The sequence below is a fragment of the Siphateles boraxobius genome, unplaced genomic scaffold, assembly GCF_051911475.1.
Source record: "Siphateles boraxobius isolate OS27281-9 unplaced genomic scaffold, OSU_SipBor_1 8, whole genome shotgun sequence".
Classification (NCBI taxonomy): Eukaryota; Metazoa; Chordata; class Actinopteri; order Cypriniformes; family Leuciscidae; genus Siphateles; species Siphateles boraxobius.
The window spans coordinates 14,010,114-14,025,415 of record NW_027509208.1 but is presented as its reverse complement, the minus strand read 5'-3'; the positions used below and the strand labels follow the sequence as shown (position 1 = coordinate 14,025,415).

Sequence of the window (15,302 nt, the reverse complement as noted above, 5' to 3'; positions counted from 1 at the left end):
CTTTGGTTCAGCCATTTGTAGGCCGAAGTTTGTGAATAATGCATTATTCACTTCTGCACATTGTTTTTCCGTAACTTTTATTTTATTTTTTTCAGAAAATTGCATTGAGATGCTTATTTATTTAATGTAATATTCATAGTGTACCTTTCATACAGGTATAACTGAAATGTTCTACAAAAAAATTATAAATATAGCTCTGCCATAGCATTACACTGATCTTTATTATAATGTATTTTGTTCAAGAGAACTGCTGAACTTTTTTAATGTACTCTTATGTATTTATTTTGCAATGTACTTCTTGTCACTCTTGACTGTCTTCAAAACTTGAGAGTCCAAACCATATAGCATGTTGTAGGCTAAAATACACCAAACAGTCTAAGCTGGATTTATCGTTTTGTTACATTTAAGAGTTATCATCTAGCTTTTTCATTATCTAGCTACACTCATAAACTGTTGTTCGGCTACACATCTTTGGCCAAATGAAAATTTGATTCACAGTGGATGGGGCTACATAGTGTTTTTAGCCATTTGGAAAGTAAAACAAACCCCCTGCAATGTTGCATCCCGCGAAAAACAAATAATCTGACACTGTTAAAATAATCAATCTCACTGTTAATGTGACACATTCACACATACATTCTCTCCCTCTCTCTCTCTCTCTCTCTCTCTCTCTCTCTCTCTCTCTCTCTCTCTCTCTCTCTCTCTCTCTCTCACACACACACACACACACATCTGAATGACTGTGATTCAAGGACTGTAGAATGAATGTGCCTCAGAGAGTTTTCATTTCATTCACAAAAAAAAATCTCAGTCCTTCAGTGTTTAACACACATGCAGACCGAGATACTTATAATAGATATTTATAGATGCTTACAGAGACAGACAGAAATAGATACTTAAAGAAACTGACATGAATAAACTGGATTCCCTTTTACTCTACTTCTACAAGCACTAACTGGATCCTTTGTTGTTCTTTTAGGCCCTGTTTACACTCGGTTGTAAAATCAGATTTTGGTGAAACATACATCCCTCACTATGTCACTGTGTTATTGAATATTTATAAAGGGTAGGAAAAATAAAATAAAAAGTATTTTTATGTTTATGTCAGAAATGCCAATATTTACATGAAGTGTGTGTATTGTATGTGCCTGGACTTTTTAATGAGCCGGTTTTAAAATGAAAATATTGAAAAGGAAAAGTGTATGAAGGTATTTTTGGTGCAAAACAACTGAACGCCTGTGAGAGTGCAATTTGAAGTATAGAGAATAGCCACACATGTGTATCAGTAAATTTGAAGTCACAGAGAGAAATGTTTTTCTCTTCCACAAAACAACACAACAGTTACACCTTCTCAAATTCTTCATTGCAGGTGCACACATCCTATTCTACAAATCACGAATTAGGAAACTCATACGCTCGCATTTTTTGCTACAGTTGCTGCAGTGAATATGGTGCAAAACGCATTTACACACCCGCATCACAAAATGTGAAGTCACAGATAAATTTTGCTCATCCGCAAGTCAGTATGTGAATTCATCCAATGAGATTTGAACACTTGCAGAATATTTTACATATATATAATATATATTTTTCTAGCACAAACACAAGTACATAACTACAACTGCTTGAATGATAGTTGTTATGCATCAAAAATACCTTCATAATAGTGTCCTTACCTACATTTTTGCAAAAACATACATACAATTATCTGCAGTTGTCAGCTAAAATAATAATAATAATAATACATTTTATTTGACAAGCGCTTTTCTGAGTACTCAAAGACACTTTACATAGAAAAAGAAAAAAAGAAAATCACAAAAGCAGCAAGAACAATATCAAATAAATACACACAAAAAGGAAACACATTGTACTAAGCTAAACATTAAAAGCAATTTTAAAAAGGTGAGTTTTTATCAGTGATTTGAATGTTGGAAGGTCAGTGCAGTCACGGATTTGTTTGGGGAGAGAGTTCCAGAGGGAGGGGGCAGCAACAGAGAAGGCTCTGTCAACCCAGGTTCGGTGCTTGGTCCTGGGAGGTGGAGTCAGGAGGTTGGCATCAGATGAGCGGAGGCTGCGAGGTGGGTTGTGGCGGCGGAGCAGGTCATTGAGGTAGGCAGGGGCGTGGTTATGGAGGGCTTTGTGTGTGAGGGGGAGGATTTTGAATTGAATTCGTTGTGGGACCGGGAGCCAGTGGAGGTTCCTGAGGACAGGGGTGATGTGGCCACGGGTGCGGGTGTGGGTAAGCAGGCGAGCAGCAGAGTTCTGGATGTATTGGAGTTTATTTAAGGTTTTGGAGGTTATGCCGTACAGGATGCTATTGCTTTAGTCAATTCTGGAGGTGATGAAAGTGTGGATTAGGGTTTCTGCAGCGGAGAAAGAGAGTGATGGACGTAGTCGGGCAATATTTTTGAGGTGAAAGAAGGCAGTTCCGGTGAGTTGTTTAATGTGGTGTTCAAAGGAGAGGTTATTGTCAAAGATGACCCGAGGTTACGACTGTGAGGGGATGGAGACAGGGTGGAGGTGTCAACAGTGAGGGAGAAACTGTGAATGGTTTTAGTGATGGGTTTGGGACCGATGATGATCATGTCTGCTTTTTTGCAGTTGAGTTGAAGGAAATTGGTGTTCATCCAGGATTTAAGGTCAGTGAGGCAGTTGTTGATAGTGGAGAAGGTGGCAGAGGTGATGGATTTAGTGGAGATATAGAGCTGAACATCATCAGTATAGCAGTGAAAGTTGAAACCATGGTGGCGAATGATATTGCCAAGGGGAAGCAGGTATATTATGAAGAGGAGAGGACCAAGCACCGAACCCTGGGGGACGCCTTGGGGCAGCGGAGCAGTGGAAGAGGTGCAGTTGTTTATGTAGATGAATTGTTGTCTGTCAGTGAGATATGATTGAAGCCAGGAGAGGGCAGTGCCGGTGATATTGAGGGAAGATTCAAGGCGGGAAAGAAGAATGGTGTGGTTGCTAGTGTCAAAAGCCGCAGTTAGATCAAGGAGGATGAGGATGGTGAGATGACCAGCATCTGCAGAGAGGAGGATGTCGTTAGTGACTTTGAGGAGAGCTGTTTCAGTGCTGTGATGTGATCAGAAACCAGATTGAAATGGTTCATCAAGGTCATTTGAGCAGAGGTGAGTTTTAAGTTGTTTGGCGACAGTGCGTTCTAGTATTTTAGACAGAAAGGGGAGATTCGAGATGGGCCGAAAGTTTGACATGATGTTCGGGGTTGAGTCCGGGTTTTTTGAGGATGGGGGTGACAGCGGCCAGTTTGAGTGAAAGGGGGATTGAGCCAGAGCTGAGAGAGGAGTTAATGATATCTGCGATGAGTGTGGAGATAGCCGGTAGACAGTCCTTGATGAAGTTTGATGGAATGGGGTCCAGGAAACATGTAGATGATTTCATTCCTGATACAGTTTTGGAGAGCTCCCCTGGCGACACAGGGGAAAACTGAGACAGGGACTGAGAAGTGAAGGGGGGAGGGACAAATGACAAAGTGGGAGGGCAGATAGTGATGACAGAAGAAGAGGACAGATTGTTGTAAATGTTGTAAATTTTAGTCTGAAAACAAGAAAGAAAAGAGTTGCATTTGTCAATTTTGAATGAGTTGGTGGTATTGTCACTGGGTTTGAGAAGTTTATTTACTGTGGAGAAGTGAGCCTTCGGGTTAGTGGAACCAGAGTGTATGAGGTGCGAGTAGTAAGTGGACCAGGTAGTGTTGAGAGCTTCCTTATACTGCTGAAGGTGATCAGTGTAGGCTTGTAGATGAACAGTTAAACCAGTTTTCCGAAGGAGTCTTTCAAGCTGACGCTTACGGGATTTCATTTTGTGCAGAACCGGAGTGTACCAGGGAGCAGAGTGAGTGAATGAGACAGTTTTAGTTTTGATGGGAGCCAGTTTATCGAGACAGGAGGAGAGTGTTTCATTGTAATAGTTGGTGAGGTCGGAGGGGTTGTCAGTCAACGGTGGGGGGGAAGAGGATAATTTGCTGACAAGAGAGGCTGAAAGGGCAGGAGTGGAGATGGATTTAAGATTTCTGAAGGAGATTGAGCGTTTGTTCTTGGTCAAAATAGGAAGATCAATGTTGATGATTGCCATATGGTCAGAGATGTTAAGGTTAGAGCTGGAGAGGTGAGGTATGGTGAGACCCGTCGAACAGACCAGATCCAGAATGTGACCACGGCTGTGGGTAGGAAAGTTGACATGTTGAGTGAAATTGAAGCATTGTAGCAGTTCCAGGAATTCAGTAGCAGATTTACAGTTTAGTGTCGATGTGAATGTTGAAATCGCCCAGAAGCAGAACAGAAGGTGAGATGGCAGACAACTGAGTTAAAAAGTCAGAAAACTCAGAGAGAAAGGAAGGATTTGGTTTGGGAGGATGGTAGATTATAGCAGTGACCAGAGGAGTGGGACCAGCGAGTTTGAAAGTGATGTGTTCAAAAGACTGAGCAGCAGGGATGGATATGTTGGATGTTTTAATATCGCTTCTGTACACAGCAGCGACACCACCTCCCCGCCCCTCAGGTCGAGGTTTGTCCATGTAAGTATATCCTGTGGGTGTGGGAGCGGAGATTTAATAGGTGCACATGTTGTTTGTTGTGATGAAATAGTGAGGTAGTTGCAGTGCGCGAATTTGACCAGATGGATGGAATAGAGCTCGGGGTTGAAAAGTTGTAATTGAACATACGACCAGAGCCTCTGTGTGGAGGACGGCGACGTAGTCCAGTTTCTCAGAAGGAGTTAATGCAGTCCAGACAGCGATGGTTGTTGAGTGGGCGGAAGTCAGCAGCGGAACAGAGCGGTGGCATGATTCAGGCGCGGTGCGCTAGCACAGAGCTAACGTTAGCGCTTGCTCGCACTCAGATGCCGGGCGTCACAGTTCCAGTCCGATTCCAGCGAGTAAGTATGTCCTTTTCTTCGCGATCAGAGTGTTGTTCATCTGGTCGGTGGTCGTAGTTGAATCGCGCTCTTGTTGCTTGCTCTGGTGTTTGCCTTGCGTGAAATTTCCTGGACAGACTGTCCGCTTCTTGTTATTATTCATTCATTCATTCATTCATTCATTTACCGTTGCGATTCCGTTGTGATTTCCAGTTCTGAGGTGTCTAAGAAGATAAAGTGAACTTGTAGTAATAAAAGTATTACTATTTAAAAGTAATTAGGATAAAACATTAAAAAAGCAGGATGGAGAAGCGGCAGCCAACGTGCGCCAGCCCCAAAATGAGCACTAGTGTCAGTAAAACAACAACAACTACAGGGGAAGATTACAATTAATAAATATTTATTTTATCACAATAACACTTTTACCATGATGTATGATTCACAGCACTTGTGCTGTGAAACGTGAGTCATGATAAAATATCTCTCAAAGACTGGCTAAAATGGCATGGTTACTTCAGCAAATTCGTTTTTACCTCACACTTGGTTTTGTTGACACTATCGGTTACGTTTAGGGTAGGCTTTAGTGTAGGTGATAAGGTATTTTCAAACGTGATTTGTTTTTTAGCACCACTCACTGGATAATAATTTTCCAAACTTCCATCATACAGAAAACAAACAACGTAATAAAAAATTGCCAGATTCATGTTCATCTGCTTTGATAAAACTGAACACACTTTTAGTGCCACTCACTGGACAAAACATGCAAGATCGAAGCAATGTACTATAATATAATTTTGTGGAAATGTCATCATAGGCATGTTTTTCCAATGAGCCTTGGTTGTTTAAAACCTGGGTTGTTGATCTTTTAGGAGTAGAATGGCATGGAGCTTAAAGCTAACACATTCAATTGAACGCCACAAAATAACAAACGTTTTTATTTTATGTTACCTTTAACACAGCTATAAATAGGATCTGGAGTCACTACAAAGATAAAGCAAGTGAGACTGGCAGAAAGGAATAAATAATGAGAGGGAGGAAGAAGACATAAAACGAAAAAAGAGAGGGCATAGGCTGAAGGGCTATAGTGACTAGAAAACACAGTTTAATGAACATCAATGCAGATAGGAGGAGAAAGAGAAAATAAAGTAAAGTAGTAAAGAGAGGAGGAGGTAAAGGTCAACTAAATACCGGTGACAAAGCCTGCTGGATCATGAATCACCCACGTCCAATTGCGTTAGTCAACCGCATTCTGTTCCCGCATAAAATAAGCATGCATGCGCCAAACATGATCCCTGTCAAAACATTAGGATGCCACTCTCACAGGCTTGCCATCTAAGTGTTTACTGTGAGTCACGCAGACATATGTTTTATATCAGCTACACTTACTAATACTGGAAAACAGACGTTACGGCTCAGGTGTTCATACAAAGATTTGCAGAGGGTTTTTGAGTTTTCCCTTTAGAAAGGATAGCAATGGCAGCAGGAAAAGGTCTATAACAGGTCATCACATCATATATACTGCAGGTTGTGGGCCGCCTCCCAGTATTTTGAGGTGGATTACATTATAATTTCCTGCTGGCTCGTCCACCTACATGGTGGCGTATGATTCACAGTGAGTCACATCAGCAGCTTTGCGTCGGTGTGTGTGCGTGTGCCTAACTGAACATGTACTGATAGCCAATTTCAGCTCACTACACAAACAAATACTGTACATATCTTTACATAGTATGTTAACGGTTTATCAGCCTGGTGTTTACACCATTGTGTGTCTGGTTTAGAAATAAGTTTTCTCATGCTAGGGTCAGACTAACTCAAGTGGGTATAATATATAAATATTGGCATATGTTCAATGCTAAGAACTCTCAACTCAACTCTACTTGATTTATAGAGCACTTTCAACGCCACAAGTGGAACCAAATTGCTGGACAAAAAAAGATATCTATCTAATATCTAAGATATTTGAGAAAATTAAAACAAAAACATGAAAACAATGTAAACATGAGACATACACAGCTTACAAAGCATTTTTAAATGCTAAGGACAGTGTTAATAGACAGAGAAAGGTCATTCCAGAGCCTAGGAGCTGCAACACCTTTCACCTTGCCCGATCACCTTTACATTTTAAACGAGATCTAATGAGAAATAAAATTGGTCCCAGGATAGAACCCTGTGGAACCCCACACACAAAAGGGCAACGGTAGAAGAATAATCTCCTACACTGACTGAAAAAGTGCTATCTTTCAAAGAGGAAAATAATCATTTCAGGGCTAAGCCCTGAATACCAACGTGATCCCTAAGACGATCAATGGGAATATTATGATAAACTGTATCAAATGCCACGGTAAGATCTAACAAAAGTAGAACAACACAGCTTCAAGAAGCATGCCTGTCATTAGAGATATTCAGAAAAGCAGACTCTGTACTATGGTGCGCTCTAAAACCTGACTGGGATTAATCTAAAATTTTATTTTTTATTAAAAAGCTGTGCATACACAATTTTTTCCAGCATCTTAGATATAAAAGGCAATTTCAAAATGGGGCAAAAACTACACATGTCAAGGGGGTCAAAGCAGGTTTTTTAATTTTTATTTGAGAAGGGGCTGAATAACTGCATGTTTAAAACTAGCCAAAACAACACCAGATAACCAACTAATATTCAAACAAAATACTTGGACCAATGGAATCAAGTACCTGCTTAAACCGAGAAGAAAGAATATCATCACCAGGAGACCTTGTAGACTTCATATGAGCAATTATATCTTTAAGCTGCTGCAGAGAAACAGGCGAAAAACAGGTAAATTCAATAATTTAGGAGGGTCAACAGAAGCAATAAAGTCATTGCTAATAGATAAAAAATCTGAGATTTAATTCCAGCAATCTTATCAATGAAAAAAGTTTAAGAACTCTTCTCACATGTCAACGGAGGAGTGAGTGGTGGAGTAGCAACAGGATGGAGCAGAGCATTTACAGTAGAGAAAAGTACTTTAGAAGACAGTTTCTGGACATGATGCCAGGAAAATCTGAAAAACTTGATCTAGCTAATTTAACAGGTCTTTGATACTCGCTCAAAAACTCGCTCAAAAACTCGCTCTTTAAAATCTCATAAGAGACATTTAATTTATCTTTAAGCCATTTGTGTTTAGCCCTCCTAGACTCCTGCCTAAGAGCACGGGTAGTACTGTTCAACCAGGGCTGCGATTTGACCTTTTATTCCTGACTTCAAAAGGAGCCACAACGTCTAAAATATCTAAACAAGAATCATTAAACTGCTTGACCAACTCTTCTAAACCCATAATGGGAGAGGGAGACTCGATCAATGTAATTAAAGGGGAGAGCTCAAAGACTGCTGAAAATTTACTAGATGTGCAAGGAATGAGTAGGCCTACATGAGATGAAACAGAGGCAGAAACATTATTACTTAGAGCACCACAAGGAAAGTGAGAGCTAAAAAGAAGTCTTATGATCAGAAATAACAGTATCAGCAATCTTCACACTACCAACAGAGAACCCCAAAGATAATACAAGGTCAAGCATATGACCACGCTCATGAGTTGGTCCAGAAACACATTGTAAAAAGTGAAATGACTAATAAAAAAATGTATTTGACCAGGGGATTTGAAGGGCAGAACACATGTATACTGAAATCCCCCCAAATTAAAATATTGTCAAAAGAGTGGAGAATTGCAGGTTAAAATTAAGAAAACTCCTGTATAAAATGTTTGGGGACTATAAATCAAAGCACATAACAGATTTAAAAGAATTCAACGTAATTTACTGAGATTCAAAAGTACAATAAGACTCAGAAGGCAAAAGTCTATAGCCTACTTAAACTTGACTTTAAAAATAACTGCAAAACCCCCGCCCCAGACAACAGACCTAGGGGTAGCCTACTGGAAAAAACGGCAACCAGGAGGAGAAAGTTCAGAGAGAAGAGTAATTTCTCCAGCATTAAGCCAAATCCATTTCTTTAGAAAGAAAGAGATCATTCAAAATAAAGGTGAATAAAGGCTTATTTGCCAGAGATCTCGCATGAATCAACACCATTGTCACTGGCGTGGTGTCAGCAGAAGATTGCAAAGAAGAATTATACAAGTTTACCGGACTCCCGTCTGTCACAATTATGTTCAGTTTAGTTTCAGTTTTCATGGACCTTCTGTTTGTATTCGTTAGTCACACGTGTTTCTTTGTTCAGATTCCCGCCAAATCTGTCTCCTTGGTTACTGTCCTTTATGAGTTCATGTGTATTAGCTGTGTATTGTCATTACCTCATTTGCATTCAGTACTTAAGTTTCCCCTTCACCATCACTCACAGTCCAGTCACCGTTATGTTAAGTTGTGTTGTGCTAATGCCTGTCTTCCTACTCTTGGATTACTTGTTATTAAACTACATTTGGAACTATTTTTACCTGTCTTCGTCTTCCTGTCTGCACACACCCGTGACACCGTCACATAAAGAGCGAAGATTTAGATGGTGAACTCCTCGATCTGCAGACCGCTGCCTTACGGGAGCCATCCGTGAGGACTAATGGAATCAATGCGAAGACGGAAAGACAGGCACAAGGTATGAAACACATTATTCTTTTCTTTCCTTCTGCTACAGCGAGGCACTAAATGCTCATGTGGCGAGGGGGGGCGTGGTCTCGCGAAGTCTGTAGCGAGAGACGAGTCAGCGAGCTGTGCGGTGAGTAAGTAGGTCAAGTGCAGATGATGAACACCTGTGTCTGATTGTAGTGATTGGCGTGGAGACCGCATAAAAGCTGCCAGGAAGGAGAGAGCGAGAGAGAGAAGCTCCTGGGTCTCGCACGCGCCCCGCAGCCGTTACCCACAGTGAACAAGCGGATTGACAAGAGTTTTGACTGAATGGACTGAGCTATTTATACAGCGGGCAGAGTGTTTTCATATTCAAGTGCTGTAGTGGTATGCTACGGTGAAGGCGCACGAGCGCACCTTTTCTTTTGTTCTTTTTTTGTTATAAATAAAGTGCGAGTCCCAAGTTCGCCGACCCTGTCTTCTTCTTCCTTCACCCACATACACGAACATCATCACAGCTCAATAAGCCCCGTTTCACACCACACACATAAGCAGCATGGAAGTGAAGCAGCAGCGTATCTGTAAGGTTCACAATGCTGGTTCGTCGAGACATGTTCAAACTGGATGTATTTACACTGGATGTGTTCACACTGGACGTATTTACACTGGATGTGTTCACACTGGACATATTTACACTGGATGTGTTCACACTGGACATATTTACACTGGATGTATTTACACTGGACATATTTACACGGACTGTGTTCACACTGGACGTATTTACACTGGATGTGTTCACACCAAGGTTATTATAGTTTTGCTTTTTTAAATTAGTTTTTATTTTAATATCATGTCTGGCCGTATAAATGGTGTTCAGGCAAAGCTAAAAGCAGAGTGTCCAGGGTCCCTATATGTGCATTGCAGTAACCATGCTTTGGACCTCGTTCTGCAAGAGGTAGCAAGGGAAGTGAGACTCATTGCAGACACATTGAATTTTGTTCAGGGAGTGTCTGTGGTCATTTCAGAATCAGCCAAACGTAAGCAGTTGTTCAGGTCTCTTTTTGGCTGTGAAGATGTGGTGTGCAATCTTCTGGGGCTTTGCCCAACTCGATGGTGCATCCGCAGCACTGCGATTTCAAGAGTCACCTCTGCATATGCTACACTACTGGAGACCCTAAAGACTCTGGAGCAAGACAAGTCAGTTAGGGCTGAGATTCGGTCTAAGATATCCGGATTGTGCACTCAAGCTAAACAAGCAAGGACATATTTTGGATTAGTGTGCAGCAAGGCAATTTTTGAGCCTTCTGAGGCAGTGGCCCGAAGTCTGCAGAGTGACAAATCAACTGCACGCGCAGCCCTCGAGTGTGTCACAGTCCTCCAGCAACAAATGCAGAGACTTCGGGGGGATGACTCTTTCAAAGAGCTGATGGAGAAGGTTAACACCGCTGCAAGATGCAACAATTTGAAAATGCCAAATCTCTCCAGATTGAGCAAAACCCCAGCTCGCATCCGCAACACTTCAGAACCAGAGGCTCTGGTGTGCAAATCTGGAGAAGCACAGTGGCGACGTCAGTTCTTTGAACCAGTAGACTTAATCTAAACTGAGCTTAAAAGAAGATTTGATCAAAATGGAATGAAAGTGGCTGCACAAAGAGAAACGACTCTTATCGAAGCTGCAAACCAAAACCTGTCTGGACTAAATGAAGAAATGCAACTCCCGGAACAGTTTGATCGATCACGCCTACAAATGCAACTAACTCTACTGGGTGGCCTAACTAAGGAGAGACGATTCACTGCAGTGAAAGAGATAGCTGAATTAATTTCATCATTGCATCCCCAAACTAGAGAGCTATTTAAAGAAGTTGAGGCATTCGTTGAGCTTTGTTTATGTCTACCTGTGTCAGCTGCTCCATCAGAAAGATCATTCTCAGCACTCAGACAACTGAAAACCTGGACCCGAAGTACCACAAGCCAGAAGAGGTTGACACATCTGGCGTTAATGCACATACATAGTGACATTCTGGACAGGCTGGATATACTATCTCTTGTTCGGAGATTTATCAGCAACACACCTGAATGCAAGGCCATGTTTGGTGCACTTTAAATCGAGGTAAGAAATTGTTTTAAATCCCTTATACTGCCGCCAAGCATTTTAGCTTTATTTATTTCTGTATCCTGTGGCTGAAGAAGCCTAGCATTGGGCAGCACATCACTAAATAATATGCATGTATTATAGTGATTAAATATGACATTAGTTTATTTTTTATTTTTCAGAAATTATCATCCCAGTTCTCAGCGTTTTCTACCGGAAGCCAAGGGAAGCCAGGCATCCCCTATCTCGTCCGACAATCACTATTGTTAATAAAACATTTTATTTGACTTGTGACTTGGCCTCTCATTTTACGTGATTGATGAAGTGGGTATCAATGGACAGCGTTAGGCACAAGCTGAGTTTCGGCGCCCTCCAAGTTCACGTGCGATGCAAGTTGTGCCGGAAAAATAAAATTAGCCTATAATATTTAAACATAAATATGATACTAAATATGTTTACTTTAATGGCTACAACAAGTATACTGTACAGAGAAATTTCATGTCTTCTCGTCAGTCAGCCACAACATAATGACGTCCAGGGGCGGCGCCAGATAATTTTTAACGCAGGTGCTGAGGGGGTGCTATCATTGACAGGGGGAGCTGCGCGTATAAATACTATTATAAAATGAGCAAAACTTCAATATTTAATATTCAATCATTTTAATTATCACAACTAAAGTTTTAATTTTACTAAATTGAATAAGCACAACATTCAATGAAATATATTTAAAGATGTAGGCCTATTATTTATGTTATTTCAACATAATATCTCGTTATTTCGACATGTGTGTGTGCAACATAATCTGAGAGTAGCCTATTTCTTTTCGTTTGAAAAATGTATCAAGTTCACGAATAATTGTGCGTGCATTTATTAATCATTATGATACTAAAATCATAAAGTAGGTTAAACTACAAAAAATCAGATGAGCCCAGAATATAAACGCAACACGTTTAATTAGCCTACACATTAAGCATTTTCCTCCCATAGAAAACCATTATAAGAACACTTGGTTTAATACAGATTAGAATGTCCCATCATATGTCGAAATAACGAGATATGTCGAAATAACGAGATAAGTTGCTTCCAGAAATTATTATGGGGGGTGCTTTCGGGGTGCTTTGGTCTTTATTGGGGGTGCTGAAGCACCTGCTAGCCCCGCCCCCTCCTTAGCGCCGCCCATGATGACGTCACATATTTTCCAAACCAGCCCTCAGCCCCCCTCGCATGAAACAGCTTCCAGCGCGCCTGAGTGTGTGTGTGTGTGTGTCCTGGTATTCCATACATTGCGGGGAAATGTCTCCACGTGGATATTATTAGCAGTAAATGTTTAATAAAAACAAAGATAATAACAGCACCTTTCTGCCTGTCAACCTCCATGCAAACATGACATCTCAAACATAGTAGCCTAGAACATTAAAGTTTATTTGTGCTTGACGAACTTGTTTTGCTGTCGCACCCGCGTCTCGCAAATGAAACGGCATTCTAAAAATGCTGCACTCAAGTTAAAAGAAGTCCAACTTGCCTCTTATTACCTTGTGTTATTTCCCATTCCACTGCAACAGATGCATCCTTTATGAACAGCGCTTAGCACTAGCCATGTGTTCTACGTTACGGTCCTTCATTGAGCACGTCACAGCAGGACAGCGGTTAATCGCCTCAGAAACTTCACGCGTATGAAGCGCAATAACAGGCACAGGTCAGATTTTCCGCCAAAGTAAAGAGCTTAATAACGAAAACTATTATTTATTTTTGCTAAATATTATTTTATTTCAGTTAGTTTTTCAGTAACTGTTGTTAGTTTCGTTTAGTTTTAGTTTTTCATTTATTATGAATTTTTAATTTTATTTCAGTTTACGAAAATGTTTTTTGACCAATAGTTTTAGTCTTAGTTTCAGTTTTCGTTTACGAAAATAACCTTGGTTCACACTGGATCAGTTCACACTGGACGTATTTACAGTATGTGTTCACACTGAATGTATTTACACTGGATGTGTTCACACTGGACGTATTTACACTGGATGTGTTCACACTGGATGTGTTCACACTGAACATATTTACACTGGATGTATTTACACTGGACGTGTTACACTGGATGTGTTCACACTGGACGTATTTACACTGGATGTGTTCACACTGGATGTGTTCACACTAAACATTTTTACACTGGATTTGTTCACACTGGATGTGTTCAGACTGAACATATTTACACTGGATGTATTTACACTGGACGTGTTACACTGGATGTGTTCACACTGGATGTGTTCACACTGGACGTATTTACACTGGACTTATTTACACTGAATGTGTTCACACTGGACGTATTTACACTGGACGTGTTTACACTGGACATGTTTACCATGGACATATTTAACTGGACATGTTCACACTGGACGTATTTACACTGGACGTGTTCACACTGGACGTATTTACACTGGACGACGTGTTTAACTGGACTAGTTCACACTGGACGTGTTCACAATGGATGTGTTCACACTGGATGTATTTACACTGGACGTGTTCCAACTGGACGTATTTACACTGGACGTGTTCACACTGGATGTGTTCAAACTGGACGTATTTACACTGGATGTGTTCACACTGGACGTATTTACACTGGACGTGTTCACACTGGACGTATTTACACTGGACGTATTTAAACTGGATGTGTTCACAATGGACGTATTTACACTGGACATGTTCACACTGGATGTATTTACACTGGACAGAATGCAACAGAATATTGGGTCTCACAAAACATTTGTAAAAGTTTAACCAGCATTAAACTTGACACATAGTCTTAATAAAAAACAATGCGCTCATGACTCTGAAAAACATTAGATTGAATAAAACATGTCCAATAATGAAAGAATGCATGTGAAGTCGACAGATGCATGAAGTCGAACATCAGACTCATTGACTAAAATTATATGTTGTTGGTCAGTGATAAACATATGTTCAATGATATAGAAAAAAAATAGATATTGAGCTACTTTTTGTCTATTAAACCATTTACTCATCTGCTACAATAATGAAACATCTTTATCTTCATTAGGGAGCTTTTCTCGGCAAATATTCCTATGTGTGATTAATTTGACTAATTAATTGGCATATGACATAATTAATTCGATTACAATCTTCAATCAATTGACAGCCCTAATTTTTATAGAGAAGACAGTGGAATGGAGAAGAGAACGGTGGAAGAGATAAACAAAGAGGGAAACTAGGACAGATATCTGTGGAAAAGTACATTAACTCAATACTAAAACCTCAAATGTCAATCAAATCAGGCAAACTGCCCCTCACACACAGATCCTCTTCCGGAAAGCCTAGATTGATCAGAAAATACAATTATCCGTGTTTTCTTAATTAAATCAGGATGTGTTATCACTCCATGAACACTGAATGAGTCACAGTCTACACTGGTAGGTTTCGTCCCTTTTCTCAAACAAAGATATCCTCGATGGAAGCTTTTGACTGCTATCGTTCTTAACCGGCTTCAAGCACTCCACATTCCCGCAAACAGGCGAGCCCCTGACGCATTCTACTTTAGAAAAAAGAAAAAAAAATGTCAGAGTGACACATTGAGAACAAATTGAAGAAGACAAGTCCTGGAAAATCAGCGCCTCAGCTTTGAGCAGGACAAAGTCGCTGACGCCAACTGTGGGCAGAAAATACAGTTCACGCTTTCCTCTTCCACCCCTCCACACAGGCTTAAGCACTCATCCCTGACAATCACCCTCAAACACTTTCTTGGGGGTATCTCTGCTGGACACCTGGATTGAGACCTTTCTGGGGCAGGGGTGAG

General features: G+C 40.6%; 1 protein-coding gene and 1 long non-coding RNA gene across 2 annotated transcripts in view; one reads left to right on the top strand and one right to left on the bottom strand.

Annotated features, from left to right (window-relative positions):
* Nucleotides 1-15,302, bottom strand: part of xkr6b (XK, Kell blood group complex subunit-related family, member 6b) — an 83,940-nt gene that overhangs the window by 46,632 nt on the left and 22,006 nt on the right. The gene's annotated exons all lie outside the window — the stretch shown is intronic.
* Nucleotides 11,486-11,791, top strand: LOC143728769 (uncharacterized). Its single transcript, XR_013199890.1, has 2 exons — nucleotides 11,486-11,515; nucleotides 11,680-11,791. It is a non-coding gene; the product is annotated as an uncharacterized LOC143728769 (long non-coding RNA).